The following is an 18,710-nucleotide window of genomic DNA, read 5'->3' as shown; positions in this document are numbered from 1 at the left end:
ATCTTCCAAGGGTGGTGATTGTGGTATATTCCCCATAGATATTTTTATGGAAAGCCTATGCTTTGTAGTGGAGATCAATGAACTGAAACCACGACTGCAAAATTGACTATTTGCCTCGTGTATATCAAAATAATAATAAAGAATAATAGGCTTTATTAAACAATTTTATCTTAACATAAGCTTTAAAGGTTTTTGCGGAAATGTATCTTGTATTTCTATTACCGAACTGTATAACTTAAATGGTAATGGCATTTCGTTTAATCATTATAGCCTCTACTAACCAAAGTAAGGAAGAATTTTCTGTCATAAGATGAAGAACTGAAACTTAATCCTGCGCAGGAATTTGCACATAAAAACCCTATATAATAACGGCTAGTAATAAGGAGTACTAACACTGTTACATACTTACTATGCCTGCGACTAGTAATACTATTTAGTATTTTTTGTTAAATATTTTTTCTTATATAACAGTTAATAGCCTAAGTAACTTTTCATAACATCAGCTACCTGCCAGTATAAGTCCAGTCAAAATCGGTCCAACCATTAGAGAATAGCCGGAACGAACAGAAATACAGATAAACAAAAATTTAAATAAAATATAATTTTAATGTATGGAACTTATATGTACGTTCATACGCTTGTATTAAAAACAGGTTATTTTAATATTTAAAACAGACACTCTAGTTTTATCTATTTTTATATATATTAACATTTGTTTGTATAGTCGTTTTATCGTACGACAAATATCTATTGAAATTAGACGTTTAAAATTTGAGATAATTCAAACAAAAGTCAAAAGTCAAAAGTCTTGCGTAAAATTCCGTTAGATTAAATAATACTCGTTTCAAATTCACGGTAATAAACACGTGAACACATATATCACGACCCTATATCCGTGAATTATTAATAGAGATATGAATTTATTTTGATACTACATGTTTATACTATAAAAATTGCGAGCAAGTTGATAAAAACACTTCTTTTTTTAAACAAACCACAACATTTGAATAGAAATGTGTATTTAAAAATTCTACTTCCTAGTTGTTAACCTATGAGTTCTAACAGCAACACACTTCAACCAAAGACAGACTGAACTTCTTGTAGCTATGGGACGGACTTCGAAATACGACTAAAGTGCAGAATTCCTATGCATCGTGACTGTAGAACAGTGATTCCCAAAGTGGTCTATATCGACCCCTAGGGGTCTATGACAACCTGCAAGGGGTTTACGTCAGCGAAAAAATATTTGGGGATCCATGAAATTAAAATGGGGGTCCACGATAGTAGATCTCAACACATACACTGATAGCACCTATTTACTTACATCATACTATCTTATAATATCAAAACATTTACATTATTTATAAAAGTACCAATGAAGTAAAAAAATTGTTTATTTAATGTTACGTATATTTTACATAACACATACAAAATTTTAGTTTGAGTAGTTTTAATTTAAATTCAATTAATAAATGTATAAATTAACATATGTTTTTACTTAAAGTTTTTAACGCTAAACTTCACTACAGTTCGAAATTTACAGGAAATCATTATCAGGTAAGTAGGGGGTCTACCCAACACGGAAAAACATGGCAAAGGTCTACGACACAAAAAAGTTTGGGGAACTCTGCTGTAGAATCTCTTCATAATATTACTTATTCAATTGTATAAATAACCTTGTAACTTAGTCAAGACATCCCAGGCCACGGGCGCCTGCTTGGTTTTGGTAGAAGTTGATGCGGTTAACCTAGGGACTTTTACAGCTTCATCGGAACTGAGTTCACGGAGCGGAAGGGTCCATGAACCTATAAATAAAACAGAAGCTGGACAGACGAATTCCAGTTGTACGATGACGTTCGTACTTTGTAAACCGCTCTACCCAAGTAGAGCCGTGTAGTGTTGATGTTGTGTATGCGGCTTGGAGACGGCAGGATGGGCCTCAGGCGAGCCAAGGATGGATCCGGATCCAAGCTCGGTTAGCCCACGCTGTTTACGGTTAGGGAACGGACGGCCGCCCCATAATAACGAGTGTTGTGGTGTGGTGAGTAGTGTTTTGTTCTATTGTGAATGACGTGATGTCCTGTGAGGAGTATCGCAGGTGAACGTGCGCTTTCCGCTCTCAATCCAAGGCAATTAGGAGAAGCGCTTGTAGCTTTCGTCAGCCGAGTAGTTGTCGCTTCGCTAACCTGCAGTCACAACACCATCCACTTACACATATATAGTCCCTTTTTATGCAAAAGTCATCTTCTTAGCTAGAATACGATCTGCCAGAGTAAAGTTTTGAACTTCCGGACCTCTGTTTCCGTGAGATTTCGATGAAGCAGCAAAATGTCGATTTTGACTAGCAGTATCATCAGTCACCACTTAGTCAATACAAGCATTTCGTAATCGCGTTCCGTATGAAACAGTTAAACGGTTTACTTCACAAAGTCTTTCATTTCAATAAGGATAGGAAAGCTATATCTCCTTCTAAAGAATGTATAAAACCAAAAACCGAGCTGAGATGTAATATAAAATAATAAGTCATTGTGGCGATCTTTGTAAGAAGTCTATTCCTTGCAGTGGTCTTCTTTTGGCTGAAAGGAAAAAAAAAGAAAAAATAGAAAATACGTATAAACAGATAACTCTGAAACACGTTTCAATTTTTTTTTCTTCAATTATACTATATGCAATACACAAACAGTTTTTAAAAGTACAAAGCAACGAACAAGGTCTAAAAAGGGATAAGAAGTTTGTCATGACATTTTGTTAATAATACTTATTCAACAATGTTTATCGATTACTATAAAATTTAAAAAAATATAATCGTTTATATTTCGCATATGCTTTAATATTCAGCACTCTTTGTAAAGACTACCTTAAAGAGATAGTGTAAGACCGTAATTAATGAAGTCATATGATATTCTATATGATAACATGATTTTGTATTTTAAAATCTTTGGTACTATCAATTTGTGACCGACAGGGTGTATTTAATTATTATTTTCATATTATCTATAACTAGCACGTTCATTGTTCAAGTCGAAAAAAGCTCAAATTGATTATAGCTACAATCAAATTGAGCTTTTATTGACATCCTTATTAACACCGGTAACTAGAGAACATAGATGTTGTGTGTACTCAGGGGCTCTAGCTCGTGTAAAGCCCGTGTGCAATGAAACCCTGGCGCCCTCTAGGTGACCCCCCCGCGGCTATAACTATTAACTTTTCCTTCGTAACAAAAAGCTTTTTTAAATTCCAACAAGCTATATTATAAGTAGGTATAGCTTATAGTATAGTATTAGTTACGGTCTTTCTTCTGGCGCCGCTGTCTTAGGGAGCATTGCATACCCTGCACTATAGGTTAAGCCGCCCCAGTGTGTACTATTAATATCTTTGCTTATAAGACTCATTATCAAGACATATTATTAACCGGCCTTTATCAGTAACAAAGAGTTAATGAATCAATGAAACAAAAGCTTACTAGCACGAATACTTTCGAAACGTCAACAACTAAGGTGTAATATACATTTTAGTATGTATTTATACACATTTCTATTCCCAAAATTCTTTATATTAAACACCCGCCCGTTACGCAAATATGACATAACAAAAAAATGTTTATTTTATATTTCTACACATTTATTTTACCGATAGAGACATCTTCTTTCAAAAATAAAAAGTTTCATTGTTGTGCATTGTAAATTTTACTGCCATCTATCGGCAACATTGTAAATATTCAGCAATATCATAAATGTCAATTTTGTTAGGAAGTAGCGCAAATTAGAGCCGATAGATGGCGCTTAAACTAATTTATCGTAAATGCTTGCTAATGTTACAAGAATTGTTTTTTTTTATTATTATTATTTCGGATGCTAATTGTACAATTAAAAAGATAAGAATAAAACTATATTGTAAAAACATTTTAAATTTATTAAAACTCGTACAGCGAGTATTTACTCATATATTGAGACGTAGGTACCCTCAAATTAAAATACTTAGCTCGTTTCGAAAACCAACCAATGTCTTTCTCAATGACAATATAAAACAGAGAACGTTTTTAAAAAATATAACATACATAGCTATCCATAAATAGGTTAAAAGGTAAAGTAAAGGGCATTTATAATTAGTTGTGTTCATTGCACTATTATTAATTCAATTAGCACACTTGACGCCCCGTTGAGCGCCACCATTCGAGCGGGGATCTTACATACGTCACTTCAATAATGTAAATAACATATCCCAACTGTATCTATCTAGACAAGTCAAATAAGGAAAGTGTCTGGGACCATCAGTAAGCAACCATTATGCTTAAAGAACTCAAATATATCTGTCTCCTATATTATTTAACAAAACTAACTAAAGAAATGTGAATTAATGATTCAGCGATACAACTCTTTAGAATAAACTTACCATAAAATATATTGCTGTGAGTAATCCCCTATAAATAATTAAAAAAAATATTTATTATTTGACTACATGATTCGAGGTAGCGTAATATAAATCTATCAAAGTTTCAGTACGAAATCGAAATAGACCTGAAGAGTTTCGCAGAAAAATCAAAGTCATCGATGTCGCTCGAAGAATTGCTCATGTTAAGTGTTAATAGGTGCTCGGCATCACTCGTGCATCCGATGGCCGTTGGGACTAAAACGTTCTAGCGTGATGACCACAAGTCTGTAGACGCAGCTTGGGTAGAGTTCCTGCACGGAGGACCGATGACATAATCAAGGTTCTGGGAAGTTGCCGGATGTCGACAGGGCAAGACCAATCATTGTGGCTGTCTTTGGTAGAAACCAACGCCTTGCAGTGAGGGTCTAAATACTGCTACGAATGAATAAATAAATGAATAGTTTAATATTATTAGCTTATAACAGGCGTCTTATCTTCGCCAGCAAACTTTGTGTACAGCTTTGGCGAATTTCTTTGTACATATTTTTTTCAGCTATATGTATGAAATAAAAAAAAAATTTAAATCTTATGCAAAATTTATCTTCGTTACTTATTTAAAGGCAATGGGGTGCCCTGTTATGCAAAAAAAATATCGAAAGTTACATTTAAGTTACCTATCTTTGCTTCAATAAAACACTCTTGTGTGAAGTAAACGGCATGACTTCTCCGTACGGCGTGCTTGTATTGACAGAACATATACAAACATTACATAGCGTAGAACAGGTGGAATTTTAAAATTTACCAGATGTGAGTTTTTGATGGACGATGAGAAAACAAATCCTTTTCCTGTTTTAGCCAAGCGAGCATTGCCAAACTTTAACCACTGTCTGGTTTTTGTATATAATTTTAAAACGTCATTAAAATATATACAGAATAACTTAGATTTTCATCTGTGTAGTTATGATAACTTAAAGTGAACAGAGAGAAGCTTGTTATAGATAAAAACCTGCGAATAAATATAAAGAGTAGCTCTTTGAGGTGTCGTTTGTCAACGCAGTGTCTTGTCGCCTAAAGCATTACTGGAAATACTTTGTGTTAACAATACTTAGGACAAACAAGTAAACATTTGAGGGGTTACTTATATAGCTTCATGTTACTCTGCATTAAAATCGCTTGATTCTTTGATTCTCCTTTTTCCTGGCCTATTACTATATCAGTAAGATTTAAAGGCTTTTATTGATACACTAATTATACATCCAGTTTAATCGATAACCATACCGCATTGGCGTATTAACAAGCGTAATAGCCTACTGAAGCATCTTGCATTATGAATAATTATGAGAAAACTAACATCTGTTGCAGTTTTACTCGTGCGACAACTTACTAGCAAAATTCATCGGAAACATTTCTATAATGGTGTGAATGGTATAATACTTGAGATAATACTTTTGTACCCTCAGATCTGGCAATATATTCCAAATGCTATATAAATAATAACAGAGACATCATTCCCACGATCCCCTATCTAAGATAACCTTCAATATACGTTGCAATGTAAGTTTTTTTTTAAAAATATGGCTCCTTCATAGCTAACACCCCATCAAACCATCACTGAAGTTTGTATAATGCCTACGTTGTACACTGATGACTACTTGGCATGCTTTGGTCGTTTTGTTTGTTGAAATATTTCTGTGACCCCGGATATTGGGGACCTATCGTTCCATCCCCTAGTTTGTTGGGGCAATAATTTCTTCATCTCTTTTTTATGTTTTGTATAGTTTTTTCGCTCTTTAACATTTGCTCTATATATTATCCATTTATCGTTATTTATTTTATTCATCACCTTACATCCTATCCTTAGTTCTAAAATTTAGGTGTATTTTAATGTTTACATGCAATGTATGTTATCAATGATGATTTAGGCCATTGGAATGCGGTCTCTCACTTCGGACCTCATTAGTGGATTTATTTACAGCTGTACGAGCGGAAGAGATTCATAAACTAATCGATAAAATCCAGCAGATTGGCAAGTCTAAGTGGCAGTAAGCAGGTGACAAACATCGTAGAACAGATGGCTGCTGGAGATTATTTTTTTCGCCCATCCGGGTCTATCGGAAATCAATGGGGATTGGGCCTTTGACTTAGTGGCTATTCTATGGCTGAATTGATGATGATGAGATAGCTGGCATATTTGACCTTCTATATAATTGAACCATATGAGTACCTAATATAATTATATAACATAAGAAACATTAATTTTATTGTACGAGTGAAGAATAAAATTGATTCTTTATCAACCATCATCCTTTCGGCAAGGAGATATATGTATCTTCAATTTTTTAACCAAGATCTATAAATTGGTGATAGGTATTTTTATGCTTTTTATGAAAATTTAGCTTTTTTTAAATATTAGTAACCTAAAGCAAAGAAAAAACTTTCGCAAATCGAATCATACCGTCTTGTTATTATAATCATATGCATTTAATAACGGAATGCAAACATCTGTTTGATACAACTTGTGAGAAAATTTACAGTTGTTGTCAACGGTAATTGATTATTTCCATACTTTTCCTTTGATGAATAAAAAGTTCCTATTATCGCGGTATGTTAAATCGGCATTATTTATAAATGTACGTAATATTAAGATATATATCACTAATTCATTCAGTTTTCGTAACCTTGGCAAAAGAGCTATAATCTTCAAACGAGATATATATACATATACATACGATATATATATATATATATATATATATATATATATATATATATATATATATATATATACATGAGAGTGTGTGTGTGTATGTGTATGTATGTATGTTTCATGTGTCTACTCTTCAAAAATTAATTAAAAAGTATATATAATTTCTATTAAAATGTTTAAAAAAGGAACATTTGTAACGTTTTTTACGACCCAGATAAGAGAGTAAATGGCCATCTTCGCTTTAATTTCAACATTCTCCTATTTCTATTGTCTATATCAACAATCGTTGGTTAACAAAGGTTTATTTATTACTCTGCAAATACAAGAAAACCATTGTTACTCCAATTGAAATGAAAAAAAGTTGTATTTGCACGTATACAGTTATATGTGTTTTTTCGGAGCTCAATATTTCTATTATGAAACTTCTAATTAATACGTGGAATATAAAACAAAAAAATTTTTGTTGCGAAAAAAGTGACTATTATATTAACTCATCGAAATATATGGAAACGTTTTTAATTTACTTTTTCATTACAATCTATACGATTCTATTAATTAACGGTTTTATTTAAAATCGTAATAAATTATTTGTGTACTCTTATTACGTAAATATAATTATGTACTACTATTTATGGAGAAGTGGATAAAATAAATGCAGTACTATGATTAAAGTTGTGTGTTCGTTACACTAAAAGGTTTTAGAACTGGCAGTTTTAATAATAACAAAAAAAGTATTTTAAAATTATAAATTAATACTCATTATTTATTTTAGCTAATTGTCGGTAACTATAAAAATGCGTTACAATGTCATTATGGATTTAAGAAATGAAAATACTTTTCGTGATTTTTTTTAAGATTTGTTGATGGTAGTCAGCAACACTATCAGAAATCTTTTGATGTTGAAGCTTTCCTATATTACTATTTATATGGTTTTAATCAACGTATTTCTCTGTGAAAATTGTGGTAATATTTTGACTTTCTTAGTATCTATGTTACACCATGTAACTTTGATTTATTCCCAAATAGTAAAGACAAAAGATGAGCGAGTAACGTTTTCTGTAATGATCGTGCTGAAAGAAAGTGTCTATCCACACTTGCTCGATCAAGTAGAATTGTAAAGCCTACCTAAATAAACATATTTCCATATGTCGTTTCATTTTTAATTTAGTAGAGACTGGAGTTAAGGAGATCTGCTGAAGAACCGAAGTCGGCGAAGAATTGCTTGTTCGAAGTAGCACTGGGCGGGGCGTGTTACTTGTGCAACCGATAGTTATTGGGGTCGAAAGTTTGTTGAGTGGCGACCACGAACTGGTAGACGCGGCGTGGGTAAATCCCCTTAAAGTGAACCGATGACATATTTAAGGTTGGGGGAAGTCACAGCGGGTAGCTCAGGCGATTTTTGGGCGTTGCCTTGGTTCTTCTGCGAGTTTCCTCATTTGTGATTCTATGTTCAGTGCTTTTTGGGTGACCATGAATTTGTTATTCGTCGTAAGTGATCACGACTCGATTCCGTACGTGTTGACCAAATCAGAAAGCTACAAAAGTTAAATTCGAATTTCAAAAACACTTGCTTTTTCTAATTTATATTTCATTTTTCTTTATTATACTTGGAATAGATTTTTGGAATATATTATGTTATTTCGGTGTATTAATATGTTAGTTCGGTGTAACTAAAATTTTGTCAGCCATCCATTAGATCATGCTGGAATCTGATATGCAATTAGTGAATTTTGGTTGTATGTACAAAGTAATTATATAAAACATGTCCGTTCTATGTACCACTCCCAACCCCATCAGAAATACTGAATGTTAACATTGTTATATTATCATTTCTTATCTATACTCCTGTATTGGGTGTCTGGGAGTAGATTTATGATAAAAACCTGAATAAAAAACATAATATTTGACACATAGTTTTAATAAAAGAATTAAGCGATAGAATCAAAATGCAGATTAATTTTTTTTAGGGATATGTCATCAAAATGTCTTCCGATATATTGCACACCCTGTTCAAAACGGAGCCTTGTATTCTGCGCCACATGCTGCAGTAAACAATTTGGCCTTTTCTGAATGTTTTCTTTTTCTCAAGAGTTTGGGAAAGCAGTTTTTTTATTTCTTAACAATGTCGTCGGTCTACCGAATAGTAGGTTTACTCACGCCGTGTTAGCCTAGATGTGTATATTTTTGTGATTTTTTTTGTTAAATTCTGCAGAATTTTTTTTGGGCGGCAACATGACCGCTGCATTCTTATGGTTGATTTAATTTTAATAAAACTCCATTCTATTTTATCTGTAATTTATGTGTGTATTTCTGTGTATGTGTAAGTATGTGTCTTCAACTCTGTAAGTTATAGGTGTATCTTGTTGTTTTATACGTTAAAAGAAAGAGAAGACAAACTATTTTTATAAATCACTGGAAATCGTTTTTAATAGCACTTTTTTTAAAGACTCACTGAAGTTTATGAAACTTAATGAGATTTTTTTTTGTATTCTTTCTTTTGGTTAGAACTCCAATACCTCACTTTGCGCCGTGGTTATATTTCAAAAAAACACGACGCAAATTGAAACGCCGCAAAGTGAATTAAGATTATCTATAGCAAGCCATGTAAAGATCGAAGATAGGTTCCAGGGTCACGAAAATACAACTATTTTTAAAAAGAAAATTGAACAAAGTAAACACTAAGAAAACAAAAATAATATAACTCAGTCAATAAATAAATTGGAATAATAATAACCTTTTTTGTAACCAGAAACAAGACGTAAAAATTTAAATAAATTTATTATTCTCTTTTAAAAAAAAGCACAACACTGCATTACAACACACTACGTAATTGAAACTGAACTCTAAAATAAACAAAACAAAGTGAAAATAAAACTATTAAAATTGTGTTGATTTTTAGTTAGAAAGAGAATCCCCGAGTTTTGATGGCATGGCGCTATTAGAAACAAAAGTGTTGCTTTTAGAAAAAAAAATAAAAAAAAATTAAAGTCGCGAACCCTAAACAACGCAACCTCGAAAATCTAACGACGCACAGTGAAAATTAGTACTAATTAAGCAGCGACGCAACTTAGGAAAAAACGCAAAACGAAACGACGCAAAGCGAGGTATTGGTGTATATCGTAATCTTACATCATCATCATCGTGTTTTTATATAACAAATAGCTTGAGGAGCAATTTTCCAAGAAACCGGCTTTTTCACTATAATTAAAAAAAACTAAAACATATCAAACTACGGTGCCCCTATTAAAAATATCTGTATAGACTAACTCTTTCCACCTGCAAAATATCTACACTCTCCTACATAACAGCCTGTACGAAAATAATTTTGATTAAATTAATATTTCAAAATTAAAAGGAAATTTGAAAAGTTTGTGCTTGATATACTGTTGACCCATTACCTATTATATCTATGAGCATTTTTGCTTGCAATCAAAAAGCCAAATTAATTAAATCGTTCGTGCAGAAATAATAAATTTTCCAGTAAATGCATTTGCATGGCTTGCATATATGATAATGAAATAATTTTACATTTCGATTGTTGTAAATCATGCTGACTGACACTTGCTTGAATATTTTTGTAATATGTATAACAGAAATTTTAAAGGCGCGAATATATAACTTCATTTGCCGCCAACGAAAGTTAATGTTTTCTGAAATAATAGATAACGTAAAGATAATATAGCAAAAAAAAAGTTTTCAAAATGAGAATCACTACACACATTTTTTTAATATCTATTGCTGTAGAATTTTTACTGCCAGATGTTATTGTCGCATTCTTATAGAAAAATAATTTAATTTGACATATTTTAATATGATCACTTTATAAAGTGATATGTGTGTTTTTTATTTTTAGTTGGCTTCAATCTTCTGCAGTTAAAGACAGGAACCTTTCATATAGTGTAAAATAAGTTTATCAGCATTTTAAATGAAAAAAATTTCCAATTTTTCTTATTAAACAAAATACAGTAATACTTATATCTCTGTTCATTACTCCTAATTAGAGCGATCTTTTATTTATTACCATTTTAATTTCAGTTAGTTTAATCATACATTTCAGGTATATCTTCAGTTTTTTTTTTAATTATTCTTCCCATTTATTCCTTACTATATACTATTGTATTACATTTATAATTCTTAATTAAGATGATAGGTGTGTGCTTTAAAGATTTTTGCTGATAAATGAGTCGTACATCCACAACTACAAAACTTTTTAACCTTTTCACATCACTCGAGGTACCACAAAATATTCCGCAAGGCATTTAACATTTCGCAGAGACCGCTAATTGATCCGATTGTGCATTAGTGAAAAGGTCCTCAAAGTTTTGTTCCAAGTTATTAAACAAATTTCTAGAATATTGTATCTATTAGGACGGCTGATTTATGAAAACTATCGAATATCGATGCAAAGTAAATAAATAAAGAAGTGAGAATCGAAAGAAGTTATAGTTTTATTTGTGCATTTCTTAAATTTATTTATAATTTTTTTACTATTATAAGATAATTTTCTAATGTTTTGCCTCTTTTTTTAGTGTAGGTACAGCCTGAGCCTAAAAACCTGGATCCTTTTTCTTTTAATATGGAACTGTTCTTTATCAATGTCAATCAAGTCATTTATTTCATACAATATATGACATACAAATTCTTCATTTAGTAGGTTACACGGTATTATACACGAATATTTTCTTACAAGGCCATGCAACTGATCGAAGCGTTCTTTTATTCCTTTATAATTCTGTCCATAGATGAAAACATTTCTCTTAGTACTTCTTCTTCTAAGGCCCCACGTCTCCACGTCGAATTTTCCCCACTCATATTTTTTCTCCTTCTAACTCGACGCTTAGTCGATATCTCTAACTCTTCACAAATTATTTTGGCTGCTATAACAGCGTTTTGTACTAGTGTATCTCTTTGTTGCATGAAATGTGTTTGTAAAGAATTTAGTTTTATATGGCATTGGTGGACATTTAACCCTTTTACTTGCAGGTATTTTTGAGCGTCCTTAATTTCCAAAAGGACGGGTTCCCATAAATGAAGGTAACATAGAAAAGAAAAAGATTACATAGAATTGAGTAATATTCCAGCATCTGATCTCGTCTTACTATTTTCTTCTTCTAATAATCATAATAATCATTTATTCGCCTATTATCGCCACTGTGTACAGTGCTCGGAGATAAATTGCACATCGACTTTTGAAAAGAGACTATCGGCTAATTTCGGCTTCTCTTTTCAATGGCCGATGTGCAATATTTATCACCGGGGAACTGTACACCGTTGTTCACAAAAGAGTTACTATTTTTGATTGTTACCAAATGTTTGGCAGTTTAGTTAAAATTAATACCACATCACCGTCGCTTCAGTTATTTTTTTCTGCAAGAACCTTTCGTTTTTGCGTTCATCAATATATTTATCTATTTATTTTTATTTATAAAGATAATATTATAACTTTGTTATATTATAAAGTCGATAATTATTAATGTGTAGATTTAAAATATAACAATTGCGTTCATGATTAATGAAAAACACTTTGTTCACTGTCGTATACAGTTCGTTGACTTCGTTCAATACCGGTATGGATTTTCCCATGTCGATTTATTAAAACATTAGAAAAGCGAATGTGAAATTACTTAAGCAGAAATATAATTTAAAATAGCACGACTTTTAATTTGAGTAATGTATCCACTGCGTCGTGTATCGACAGAGAAAAATACTATACATTTACAAAGCCAGACATGAATGGTTTGTAATATCAATAAATCAGTTTTAAAATTATTCTTTTACATTTTTGCAATTGTATTATTCTTACATTCTAATTTCTAGTATACAAGTCTCTTAAGCAAAACGCGATGAGGGCAGTTCATTATCAATATCACCCGCCTATTTCAAGTATTAAATAACTTCACATGACTTCCCGCAACTTCCCGTGACTTCCCGCCACTTCCCGCCACTTCCCGAGACTTCCAGCCACTTACCGCGACCTGAATTATGTCTCCGGTTCACATAGTTACCCATGCACCATCCACCACATTGGAATACGATTTGTTTCTAGAACATGTTGGTTTTCCTTTCTATTTCAGAGCAGTCACGGTGTAATAATAATCATCTTAATAATTCACTATATCCACAATAGATTTTTGATTCTTATTTAGTATTTTTAAGCACAGAGTCTTGAGGAAGAAAGCTTTCCAGAGGAAACATTTTCAAATTATGCCTCTTCTTGTTATTTTTTTCTATCAAAATAGTCTCGAAGCTGATTTACATATGATATTTTTCTTTGTAGTAATTTCAATTAAGTTTTAAATTAATCCGAAATATAAGCCATAATGTATGTTGTATTAAATTTGTGTTATAAATGGAATATTTAAATTATGATAATGTTACTAATGTCTGAATTATACATTTTCTGTTTTTTTTTCAACTGATGAACACCCGCTGTCAGGCATAGACCTCCCTCAAAGATCGTTACTATGACCGGTTCTGCGCTGCCCGTAATCAGCGACTTCTCGCGACTTCCTGCGACTTTAACTATGTCAAGTAAGAAAAGGACCAATATAAAGCTACTTCCGCCAATGCAGTAGTAGTCGTGCAATAAAGTGCACCGCCCGCCAGCCCGCTGATAAATGCGCGTGCGGCAAATAATGCGAAAACAGCTATCACCGTTAAATTACTCAACACGTGTTTCACCCCTTCACGGGGCATCCTCAGGAGTAATGTTACACCGATTAGTAGCAAACACAGAGTCTTCTTACTTAGGATGGACTTCTGCAAAATAACGCCTGAATCCATTAGATATTTAACTATGTTGTCAGTACCGGCTCGCCATTCAAAAACCTTTGACCTCAACGGCCATCAGTTGCACGAGCGATGTGGCCTGTTCACTGCCACTTTAAACGAGCAATTCTTTGAACTACGTCGGAGATGTTGGTTCTTCGGATCTTCTCATTTCTGATTCTAATGCTGTGAGATCGAAATCCCCAATCTCTTTTTCAAATTTTCTCTTTTTCATTTTCTTTTTTAAAAATCTCCATTGCTCTTTGGATGTACAAGAGATTTCTTATAAGGCCCATCTGAGCTTTATTAATACATTATAAATAATTTACATTAGAATAGTCATAATAATTCTTTTACGAATTGAGGATTAATCTCTTGTAATTTTGGTGAGTATATATGTCACTTTATCATTTATCTTAAAACAAATAATGAATATTAAATCATATTTTTCGTTTTTTTTTTCGGAAAAAATTGTAATAAGTATACCTTTCAATAACAATGAAATGTATTGATTGGTTAAATATAAGATTTAATTGTGTTCAGATAGAAGAGGTTTATACAAAAAGGTTCGCTGAGAAATGTTACATAAGAAGATGTCGCAACATCCTACGTGTTTATCAGATGAGTTAAATTTGACTTCTACGAATTGAACCAAAGATGTCTTTACATTGTATTGATATTTTACTTAAACAATTAATAATATAAGTTACATATTATTATTTAAATATACTAAAATTTTTACTGTAACTATGTATATATTTTTAGTTGGTTTTCAAATTGAAAACCATTTAGAAATATATTAAATATTCAATTTTTTTTTATTAATAAAAATTTTAAAATAAATCTTTATAGAGAATTGGCAGTTAATTAAATCATTTATATCAAGCACAAAGCGCGTACACTGTTTTTGACGTCTTCATGTCTGGCGTAAACGACGCATGCGCGGAACATTAATAGTGATGTATCTACGACATATCGATAAAATAATTTATACTTATTTAATATAACCTATTTTTATTTAAATTTCTGAAAAAAGATTTTCGTGTTTATTCTTATACCTTAATATGTTTTATGATTAATAATATATTTTATATACCCAAAAAAATGTATGAGAAGGAAAGTTGTAAATTGTCAGAGAAACCAGGGATTATTTGACACGACGCTGATGTTCATGTTGGTGAAATTAAGAAACTTTGCCTAATAAAATAGATAACTTTTTTATCTTGCCAATAGTCAGTAAATCACTTCCAAGAAAGCATACGCTTGCTGCATCTTAGAGTAAAGCGAATAATGATCACACTTCAATTGCAATACACATACATTTGCGAAATAACTACATTTTTATAACATGTTCAGAGCTTTAAAGCCTTTAAATTTTAACACTCATTTCCATTCAACCCGTATAATGTTATCCCTTAGAAATATGACATTAATTAAAATTCACTTTAAGAACTATATTACATCATCGTCAAAGGCGCATCAAAAAGGGGAATTCCATAAAAATATAATTCTTCATAGGGTGAAAGAGAGCATTCTACAATATTTCTCTTGTGATAAGCTGACAGTTTTTTATTGGTTGAACATTATTTTCATACTTTAAGATCGGTAGAAATATGACCTAAGCTTGGTGAATATACACACTTTTACTTCGGACTTCAAGTTGTTATCACTTCTAACAACTACCCGCCCTAGAAAGATATATAGGTAATATGGAATATTACTATCGGAATGCTACCAACCAATAACTTCTGGCTATAAAAGTTAAATAAATAGAAATCCGAATTCAAAATATTCTTTTTTCACTACATTATTATATGTCATTTGATATTTCTGAAACAATTACTTACATGAAATAATTAAAACTTTTACTGTTTAAACTAATCCCATGTTTTAAATAACATGAAAAAATTTACAAAACAATGAAAATGAATAAGTATAAACACGCGGCAGTGATGTTAGAACGATTTTAACTAAAATGTAAAATTTGTAAACAAATTTGTTTTTTTTTTCAAAAGTATCCTCCATCTTAAATAATATTAGTCGAGATAGTCGAATTAACCAACCACAGTCGAAGTTATTCGAATTGAATATATCGATACTTACCTCTGTGGTCACGCTACTAGCTTAGTCAACTCCGTAGTCAGGCGCCGCAGTGACTTGGCCGCGCCTGTGCTTTTGCCGGCTTCGTCGTAATCTGCATAAAAAAAAAATTGCCACAACTATTCATTCTGATTATAACCCTTTATGGGTAGTATTTAAAATGCTTTAGCGTAGTGACAGGGTCTCTAGTGTTCATAGTAGGTGCTTGGCGGGATTTAACACATGTGGCAAAGGGGAATAAGGTTCGATTCAGCTTGGCACAAGCCGGGGTAATTCAGTGTATAGGAGTTCTTTGTGCGTCGAAATGATACGGTAAGCAACTTTTTCTCTTTAATTTGAACTGTGAATAAATGTTTAAATTTAAAAACGTATATATGGCTAGTATTTTAACGCATATAAAATATATATACATTTTTAAAATGTAAATATAATTAATTAAAGTATGAATTGTTAATATCAACGACTGATTATCAACGGGAAATACATTTAAGTCACGCGACACTTGATTTTTATAATGTGCTCATTAATTACATGAAACCTAGTCCTTTGTTGCCGATTGCGTGACAAACTGTATAATTTAATATTACATACTATATAACGGCGGTTTTAAATTGCACTAGTAACGATTATTTTGAAGTTAATTAGGAAGCGACGAAACGAGTGAAGAGTTCAACCCAATGTACGTGATAGGATATAAAACGAAAGAAGATAATGTCAAAAATAATAATATGTCTTGATACAAAAGTCATCAATTATGTCCAGATTCTTTATTTCGTACGTTTTACAAGAGACTCTTGTGCAATTAAAAAAAATTAATTACGAAAAAATAATTGAAATATAAATTCTATTGTTAGATATTGTGAATTGTCTTAACTAAACAAAAACTAACTGAATTTTCTGTAGTCTATTGTAAGATACGAACGCGTTTATAACGTGTTCAATTGGTTTTTAGTTTCTAATTGGGCCCAACTGGCATTTATCTTAGGATGCACTCAGGTGATCCAAGCAGATAATACGAGGGTCAAACTGAAAGTTCTTAGAAAATCAAAAACTAAGCATTCTAGCAAGTTATTAGTTTTATTATAACTTTTCAAAATAGCGTCCATTTACATCAATACATCGCTGCATTCGATGGAACAATTGAGAAAAGCACCTTGCCCACTCGGCCTTAGGGGTCTCTTCGACGGCGTTTTGAAACGCAGCCACTTCTTCTTCGGCGTCCATAAAATGTTTTCCTCGAAGTTTTTCTTTTATTTTCGGGAATAAATAAAAATCGCAGGGTGCGAGGTCGGGGCTATACGGCGGGTGACCCAGTAATTCCACGTCTGAGGTCGCCAAATAGTCGATCGTTTGCCTGGCGGTGTGCGACGAGGCATTGTCGTGATGAAAGAGGATCCTGCTGCGAGGTCGTTTCTCTCGAACTTTTTCCAAGACAAGTGGCAAACAGTTGTTAGTGTACCACTCTGCATTAACCGTTTTCTGATCCTCTAAGACAACTGTCGCGTAATGACCTGTCTTTCCGAAGAACGAGGCCACCATCTTTTTTCCAACACTTCGACCTCTCTTCACTTTAGTTAGCAACTCTTCGGAAGGAAACACCCACTGAGCAGACTGACTTTTGGTTTCCGGATCATAACAGTAAATCCAGCTTTCGTCACCCGTTAGTATGTCGAACACAGCATTTGAGTCACCTCCGTTAAATTTTTGAATCATTTCTCGGCACCAATCAACACGGCTGAGTTTTTGAGCCTCGGTCAAATTATGCGGTATCCAGCGGGCACAAAGCTTCCTGACCGCTAAATGTTCATGGAGGATTTTGTGCACTTGACTCATACCTATGCCTAGACTTGTCCGAATCTGCTGATAGGTCACTCTTTTGTCAGTCTCTATCATACGCCGCACAACACTGATATTGTCTTCAGTCGTCGCTGTAGAAGGCCGTCCCTCACGCAAATCATCGGTGAGATTAGTTCGACCACGTTTGAATTCATTAAACCAGTTGTAAACTGTGGCACGAGATGGGGCTTCATCGTGAAAAGCCAATCGAAGTCTATCATAACTTTCTTGTTGACTTATATGACATCGAAAGTCATAAAAAATCATTGCACGAAAATTTTCTCGGCTTAAATTCATTCTGACGTGCACAGACAATTTTCAATTTGCCGCCAAATCGTAAAACTAATGACAAATGAATGAAATGTATACTCAATATTATTGGTAAAGAGTTCTATTTTCAAAATTTAAACTTATTTTTTTAATATAATGCTTTTAAGTTGCCAGTTCTAAAAACTTTCAGTTTGGCCCTCGTATATATAAATGGAAAATTGAGTATGCCTTGCACAGTACATAATGTTCTAGATTTATCTGTACTCCTATCCAATTGTAGAAATTCAAGCGTCGGACTCTATGGATTCTGGTAAATGTCTAGAACCTTCTCGATCGAATTAAACAGTTTCTCACCGAGATCATATATCTTCCTTTTTACTTATAGGTTCTACTTTTGTTATAGACAGAAGCACTGTTGAAATTTCTTCTGGTACTTCTTCGATAGCATTAACGAAGCATTTTTAGAAATGATAGTAATATTAGATGCAGAAAACTTCTAGAAAATTCCACATAGAAATGGATTAAGTGATACGTCACTCCCTAACACCTTCGAATCTAATTGCTTAACGGGTTCCAACAGCCTTAGTCGAGGTTCTTTCTAGGATACCTGTGCCAGTTCAACCAGGCCAACACTGAACTAGGGCTATAAAGTTTTGGG

The 18,710-nt window shown here is 32.7% G+C and overlaps 1 protein-coding gene across 1 annotated transcript in view; it reads left to right on the top strand.

Moving 5' to 3' along the window:
- Nucleotides 1-16,008: 16,008 nt before the first annotated feature.
- The window catches only part of jus (julius seizure), a 58,752-nt gene continuing 56,050 nt past the window's right edge, over nucleotides 16,009-18,710 (top strand). The window contains exon 1 of the mRNA XM_068775134.1: nucleotides 16,009-16,258. The gene's annotated coding sequence lies outside the window, so the exon portion shown is untranslated. The remainder of the gene's footprint in view (nucleotides 16,259-18,710) is intronic.

The sequence above is a fragment of the Battus philenor genome, unplaced genomic scaffold (assembly GCF_028537555.1).
Source record: "Battus philenor isolate CCGP_79_NKW_IND1 unplaced genomic scaffold, ilBatPhil1.0.hap1 SCAF_8, whole genome shotgun sequence".
NCBI lineage: Eukaryota > Metazoa > Arthropoda > Insecta > Lepidoptera > Papilionidae > Battus > Battus philenor.
The sequence above is the reverse complement of the archived record's forward strand: the minus strand, read 5'-3'. Positions and strand labels throughout refer to the sequence as shown.